Source organism: Triticum aestivum, chromosome 4B, assembly GCF_018294505.1.
Source record: "Triticum aestivum cultivar Chinese Spring chromosome 4B, IWGSC CS RefSeq v2.1, whole genome shotgun sequence".
NCBI classification, from domain to species: domain Eukaryota; kingdom Viridiplantae; phylum Streptophyta; class Magnoliopsida; order Poales; family Poaceae; genus Triticum; species Triticum aestivum.
Window position 1 is genome coordinate 616,007,940 of NC_057804.1, and position 7,840 is coordinate 616,015,779.

Here is a 7,840-nt window from a genome sequence, read left to right on the forward strand (position 1 = left end):
TTTCGAACTCCTCCCGCGTAAGAGTGTAAACTCTTGCTTATATAAAAATGGAGCAAGTGGACGGCACTGTAGCACGTCATCTATACTACTATTAAAAGAGCAAACATAAACTCTTCTAAAGTCACACAACAAACTATACACAGAATAACAAGGACCCTTTGATCAAATCAACTTAATCACATCCTACCGTTTATATTACTCGAATTGTCTGCCACCTAGATCAACGACTCAGATCGGATGTTCTGCCGAGCAGACGCCGCTGTCTGCCAACCGTCCTAGCACTCTGCATCCCTCGATCTCCGCGGCCCCGCCCACGACACCCTAATCTACGCAATAACTGCACGATGGCTATCCCGCTAATTTCTCTGCTCCAGATCCCCATCGTCTTCCCAATAGCTCTGCCCCCGCGGTCCCCTCCACCCTGCCGTACCGCCGCCGAGCTCCCGCGCCGCCTCCACGCGTGCCCGCTTTGCCGCCGTCATGCTACAAGCCCTCCTATAATGGATCCGCAGGGAGAGCGCACACCTGTCGCTGTAGAGGAAGAACCAGTGCACTCGCTGCCGCCGCCATGTGAGAGGCTCCTGCTTCCGGAAGCGAGGAGCTGGTCGAGGTCCAACTCCTCAAGGAGAGGCGCACTCCACATGCTCGCCGGGCTGCCCTCACCCACCCCATGGCTACCTGCTCCCCGCTGCGCCCACCCACCCCATGCACTACTAGCTTGCTGTGACCCTCCGCCATGGGCATCAGCGCCTGCCGTGGTAGCTGCGGCAAGCATTTTCTGACCACTTAAGTGTTTGTTATAATGCCTGCAAGAAGTCAAGCAAAAAAGTATTTCAAGTTTGTACCGATGTTTATGATAGTTGGAGATTAGGGGTAAAATATATTTTCTTACTGGCTAATGATTGTATCAATTTGTTATGTGGGAATTTTGTTATAGCAAAAGCTGAATAGGTGTTCGTCGGCTATCCGTCGTCTTCATCTGCCCATCTGCATCATGGTACGTTTGCTACAGCTTAGTAATTAGAATCAGTCCTGTTCATGTCTGTGTTGCGTCAACTGCCATTTTCCAATAGAATTTATTTTGTGAGCAATCGATTTGGCCACATCCTAACGGAACATAAAACTCTGATGAATCGATCTGGCCGCATCATTTTAGGCTTATTGATTGATCTGGTTAATTTGTTTGCAATTTGCTATGCAAATCAATCTAGCTGGTTTTTAGAGTTAATCACAATAACTGAAATATTAACCTCAAGAGGTCTCTTCACTAACTTTAGAGTTGATTTTTAGATCCAAATAGATTTAGTTCCTGCAGTAATTTGCGAATGCCGTACGTCCGAAGTGCTTTCAGCGATACCAACATGCACATACAAGTGCTTCGAAGCATGCATGTTGATTGATTTCTGGGAGACTAGCATGCACGAAGAAGCGAGCCTAGATAAGCTTTCGGCTGTAGCTCACGAATATATTCCAACAAATTTCTTCTCCGTTGAACTATTTTGTCCTACCGCAGATGCCTAATCATCAAAACTATGAGCCAGTAGGCCATCATTTACAAGTTCAACGATTCAGTGATGTTGAAGCTAATCATTTGACTTCACTGCCTTCTCACCATATAGGTATTGTACCAATTTTAAATTTTAAGTTAGTGGGGTTGATAATTTGGTACTGCAGACAGTCACATAATGACTAAGTATTGCTAATTTTCCCAACGAATCAAAGTTAGGTTCATATGTTCTCCGAGAAGCTTAGTATATGGCCTTTGGGCACAGGTACATTTTAAAACATGGCATGGTGATGAAAATGTCTTCTTAGAAAATGAATTTGTAATGAGAAATTATGTTCTATTTTTTTCTAGCTATATACAATTACTGAAGATGGGCTAAGAGTTGTGCCTTTTTAATTACTCCGAATTTACATAGCAAAGAATCTGTAATGAGAAGTTATGTTTCATGCATGCAAATAATGTATGCATCTTCTGGAATCCAAGGGTCAGAACATTCATCTGGACCCGTCAGGTATGATCTGCTTCTAGCAACATTTCTTTTGTAATTTATGCATCATTGGAGCATAATGATGTTTGTAATACTTCTTTTCTTGTTTGCAGACATATCCGAGATGCTGATGAAATCAGTCACCAATTTTTGAAAATCGACAATGTTTATATGGACATCAAAGCTTGATGTTGTATTTTCCCGTTACTCTACCTTCTACCATAGACCACTGAACTTTTGCCTCCAGTGCAATGAATTATACATACCGCACATGCTTCTGATTTGTAATGCCCTTTTTGCTACATATACAATACTATTGAAGCTTTTGACTGCTCATACTTTACTTGAGAGTGTAATTATGCAACCCTAACTATATGAAGAAAGTAATTATGACCGACTCTACTTGCAGAAGGTTGGAGTCTATTACATCGAAAGAAGAAATACTATATGAAGTTCCAAAGTTACTTTTTTATTTGTGAAAGTCTGATGCATCTCAGACGCTGTTGCTTTGCTGCAGGATGATGAAGAGGAAAAGGGAAAGGGGAAGGAGCTCATGGAAACAAAGAGGGGTGGAATAAGGAATAAACAAGGATGGGATGGGAGGCCTCCAAGCCAACGGCAAAGTAAGGCATCACGTTGAATTTGTAACTCCAGTAAATAATTGGCCTTCCTTTTTAGGTTTAGCTTGACTGAAACCAGTAAATCTAATTTACTCCATATTGTCGCAGCTTCATTAACGGTCCATATCACATCTTGAAACCAGCATTAGTTGAGACTACAAGATTTAAAACATCTTACTATTGATAAAAAAATGGAAACTCAGGTAAAAGGTAATCAGATTTTTTTTAGGAGTCATTTCCTGTTTGCTTCAGAAAATAAGTTATTCAGGGCATAGAACAAATCTTTACATCACCATTGTTATTTTTATTTACTTCCAGTTATAACACTTCAGCCCATGCTTGTTGAATTTGTGATGCTTGTAATGCTCTTTGTGGAAAATAACCGACACACACTTTGTTTGCATAACTAATGGTGAAAGTTTAAAAATGATAGTAATATCAGCGTTCGACTTTGTACATCTGAAATTTTTGTCAACAGAAACGTGCTGCAAGTGGTTGCCTCATTGTTAAATGCATGCTGATGTATCCTTTTCTTACGTGTCTCTTCTCTATAGAAACATAAGGTCAGCTTCAATGTGAAGTTTTCTGCTCACGGTGCACATAATTCCTGTTTATATGAGAAACATTTGCATGTATATTTTAGCCTAAAGTTTAAACTCACTTTTCTCTTTGGGGTGAGTTGAGCTTAAACCTTGTGTTGGTAAGAGAGAAGGAGCATATTGAAGTTAGTTTGTGGCACTCCTGGAGTGCCTCTCCCCAAGTACTCCCTCCGTTCGGAATTACTTTGTCTCGGAAATGAATGTATCTAGACGTATTTTAGTTCTACATACATCCATTTTCGAGACAAGTAATTCCGAACGGAGGGAGTATCAGTCTGAGACTGATTGCTCTCTTGTTGTGGTCTAACAAAACTTGAAATATATGGAAAGTTATGTTGTGCTACCTATAAGTTATAGCTCGACTTTTTCATAGAAAAATATTTTGCTGAAGAGACAACAATGTGTAGTTTCAGGTCGTGTCTTCCTTTGTTTTAGAGTTGTTTAAACTTAGTGGCTTCGTTGCTCTTGTCGGCCTTCATTATGTTGATGTACTATTCTCTTCTTAATATATTTATATACACGCAGCTCTCATGTATGTTCTCGGAAAAGGTAACGAGTTTTTCCTACATTCAAGCATTGCAATTTAAAGTAAGGTTTCAGCCATTATTTGTTAGCAGAAATCCAGTGATCTATATGCAAACAATCTCTCTGTTATTAGTAATCTTGTGGGACATTGTATATTTCTTAGCTATTTGTATGTTTCACTTGGCAGCAAGTATCATTATACCGCTTGAGAAGACTAAAGCATGGGAGATTGTGGTTTCCAAATCAGAGAATTGTGGTCTTGAAGTTGTTGGTAAAAGGTAATTCATATAGGCCAAGACGTTCTCACTATGCCGCAATGGGAACATTTACGAAGAGATTAACCATCTGAAGACTTGGTTACCTGGTTTTATTTTAAAGGAAGCCGTGTGTGAGGGAAAGAGAGCAATAAATTTGTGCACGAACTAACAGTGTTAGTAAGAATTTAGGTGAACACACTGATCTTGTTAGTTATCTATTTGTAACTAACATCATACACTCTTTTAATGATGATCAATAGATTATTGTTTCCATCAAAAGATAAAATATTCTAGGAATGACACGTTGTTTATAACTTTCCGGTTCACTGAAGCGTCAGCGAGGTTGGAGGAGACGAGGGCATATTATTCCGGGTGGTGTCGAAGGATGCGGGGAGCAAACCACCGCACCCAAGAGAGTAGAAAAAGGCCGGCTGTCCCTCAAACACATTCCACATATGGGGAAGAAATGAGGCTGTTCAGGCAGTCTGCTACGTCGGGTGCAGCTCACCTCAGACCAAGTTTTTTCTTTCTTTATTCTCTCTCTCTCCATCCCAACCAGTAATATGCATGTGATTGATAATTTGGGGGACCTGGCTGCATGAATAGACAAACGAGGTTCAAAGTGGACACATCCAGACATTGTTCAGATGTGCCAGCTGACATACATTGGGTAGGTCATATTTTCCCAGTTCAATTGTAGATGCTTTTATCTTTTTAGTAGAATAGGTTAGGATAGATCAAACCATATTTCTTAACGATACGTGCGTTGCACGTGCACGCTTACTAGTATCACTCAAACTAGCCCGCCTAACGAGCGGGAAAGCACCGCCCTTGTCATTTTGTTCTTGATTTCTATTGATCGATCGCGCGAAAATGTTACGCTTCGCAAGTTCCAAAGGAAAAGGCGGCACACTTACGACTCGTATGCGTCGCACCCCCGACAGTCCGGCTCGCACGCCGCTCACTAGAGGGGACACACGTTGTCTTGCAATTTCACTGACATGTGGAACTATAATTGAATAAACCGCCGATAGCCGAAATCTAACCGCTCGGCGGGCGTCGGCTGAGAATAGAGAAATGGGGGAGGGAGAAGAGATCGCCCGCCCGCCGCGCACAAACTCCAAGAAATATATGGTGATAATGTGAGGTGGGCCATGTTGGAGTCTGGACCGCTTCCGGAGCCTGCTCTGACAAGCCGAGACTTGCCTGCCCCCCCCCGTGTGTGCCCATCCATGCTCCTGCGTACGTGGCTTGATTTGATTGGAACAAAATAAGGCGCGGCCCCACCCCCTTAAAATCATGGGGAGATTATTAGATTAGAAAGACAAAAGGAAAAAAAGACATCCGTAGGATGAAGTGGAAGCATGGATGGGAGCATGGAGAGGGAGCAGGCAAGCCAGATCCGCTCTGACTGCCCTGGCCCCTCAAGACGCCAGCTGCCCGCCGCATGCATGCATAGTAAGTACTAAAAAACTGGGCTATAAGCCCGCTTATTTGGAGGAGAGAGAAGCATTGACAAAGTCAAGGAGTGGGATCTACAAGAGCCCGTCTCTACATGTGCTCCTAGGTATAAAAAAATAATTCTAAAAAAGGCATAAAAAACAATTGTGTCTAAAAAAGAAAGGTAAAAAACATTTGAGAGGAAATAGATAGAGAGAAAGTGAGAAAAAGTTGTAACCTTATAGCCAACCTTATAGTCAACAGTATGGTAGCATTACATGAGGAAGGAGGGAGTGGTGCACATGCCAAGTTCACTGGGCTGCCGTGTTTCACACTCCTCCGTCGTAACAGTGGAGACAATAGCTTTCATCAAAGATAAACAATGAATACTCATTGCTCGTCCTCTATATCGGAAAGAATACTTTCATTCACTGACATGTGGGACGTCGACCATCCTGGTCCACCTGCCATGCAGAAAATTATCCTGGTCTACCCCGGTCGTATTGCAGGCCCAACCTTTCCCTCTGTAAGTTGTTCGGACAAAGGAACCATCATGACTTCGTTGAATTCCGCTTCTTCAAGAAAACTTACTGTACCCGCAATACTACTACCACACGCAAAGACTGGACGGCACTGTACCACGTCATATCACTGAAACACACTAGGCCAAACTAGCCCGCCTAGGTCGGGAGTACGTCTCTGCACTTCTATGATTTTGTGTTGTACATCTCTGTACTTTTACTACAATTTTCCTACCCTATGAACCAAATGAGGCCTGAATGTATCCGTGTCGACTATTGTCTGACCGATCGCTAAGCCTACAATTTTAGGAGCTAGGGCTATTGGTCGATCAACGACGGATAAGTATAAGCGTACCACGAGCTCATCAGCCCCAACGTTTCTCTTCGGTGAGTGTTTTGCAAGTACTATAGCTCGCACAGTAGCTAGCCTACTAACACCAAGAATCATCAAACAAGCCCTGCTAATATGATAAACAGTTCAAACTTACATCTAAGCATGCCATATATTACATCAAAAGCTAGTGAGGATACATCTGTTTCCATAACTCCGAGAGGGTTTGCATGATTCACTATCAAACAAAAGTAGCAAGTACCGCCCACACAAGATAGTGCACTAGCCCTAAGATGGTTTGATAACACGCAACGTTCTGGTAATTAAACACAGGGCAATGCAAACTACCCTGAAGGATTAGCGCGACAAACTATTTCTTGTCATCGATCTCTCGGGCAATGACCACAGCACGGACAGTGGCATGGGAATCGATCTCTGGGGCGATGTCCATAGGATTGACCGCGACATCGGAATCGATCTCTGGGGCAATGTCCACAGGATGGACAGCGGCATTGGAATCTATCTCCGGGGCGATGCCAACAGGACGGACCGCGACATCGAAAACAATCTCTGGGGCGTTGTCCACGGGAGGGGCCGTGACATCGGAATCATCATGGACGTCCACCGGCACCTGCACAACCCTAACATATTAGCAAGCACATTGCAAATAGTCAAAAACCACAACTATGGTAATAAGCCATTATTTGTTACCTTGTGCAGCTCACCGGGGGATCTCATCCATCCGGGGGCCATCTCCTCGTCCTCGATGGGGGCCATCACCTTGCCAGGGGAATACTGCTTCTCAACGGCAACTATCTCCTCAAACTCGGCCTTGAGCCTCGCATAGGTGTCCATCAGAGTTTCTGGGATAGGCACGATGGGGCCCTTGCTGTTCTTCCAACTTTCTTTGAGGAGTTCATCCACAAACGTCGTCAACTCTTTGGCCAGTGCTTGTTTCGTGGAGTTCGTCGTCTCCATGGGTTGGCCCGCCAACATGGTCAACTCGTTGGTCAGTGCTTGCTTCCTGGAGATCGCTGTCTCCAGTGGGTTGTCCGCCGACAACTCATTGCCTAGTGCTCTAGGATCCATCAATGAACTGACAAACAAAAAGCAATCGAAAGGAAACCACAATTGCAATGAAAACGGGAAAAGAATAGGATGTGAGAAACGGTCGGTGCTTCGCAAAAAGAAGATTCTTGGAATGAAAATATAGCAGCATAACTGATTGGCCCATCTTTCCTTCGTTGGTACAGAAGAAAAATGGCATAAGTGAGTAGCCTGGAGTGAGGTTTTCTTCAAGAAAGGGAAGAAAGGGCTTCAACGAGCGTTCCAGTGAAATGATGGTTGCTTCGTCCAGTCCAACTTGGAGGCCAGCTTACAACTGCTGGTAAAGGTGTGGGTTTTGTGATATGACGGGTCATGACGGCCACACCGGGGTGACAGGTGAGTCTTGACTGTAGCACCTCGCTGTGATTTGGTGGCTGGCATGCGGGCCCGGATGCTTTGATGTCCCGCATGTAGATAGAGCGGCTAGTCATATAGGAGTGCTCAGT

General features: G+C 43.7%; 1 long non-coding RNA gene across 5 annotated transcripts; it reads left to right on the forward strand.

The window, feature by feature from the left end:
* The first annotated feature begins 325 nt into the window (after window positions 1-325).
* LOC123093605 (uncharacterized) lies at window positions 326-4,769 on the forward strand. 5 transcript variants are annotated; one of them, XR_006445427.1, is made up of 6 exons: window positions 326-2,018; window positions 2,108-2,617; window positions 2,723-2,817; window positions 3,926-4,016; window positions 4,117-4,184; window positions 4,328-4,769. It is a non-coding gene; the product is annotated as an uncharacterized lncRNA (long non-coding RNA). The 5 variants fall into 5 exon arrangements; XR_006445428.1 differs by having other exon boundaries at window positions 326-2,617; window positions 2,723-2,824; XR_006445424.1 differs by having other exon boundaries at window positions 326-2,617.
* The last annotated feature ends 3,071 nt before the right edge of the window (window positions 4,770-7,840 follow it).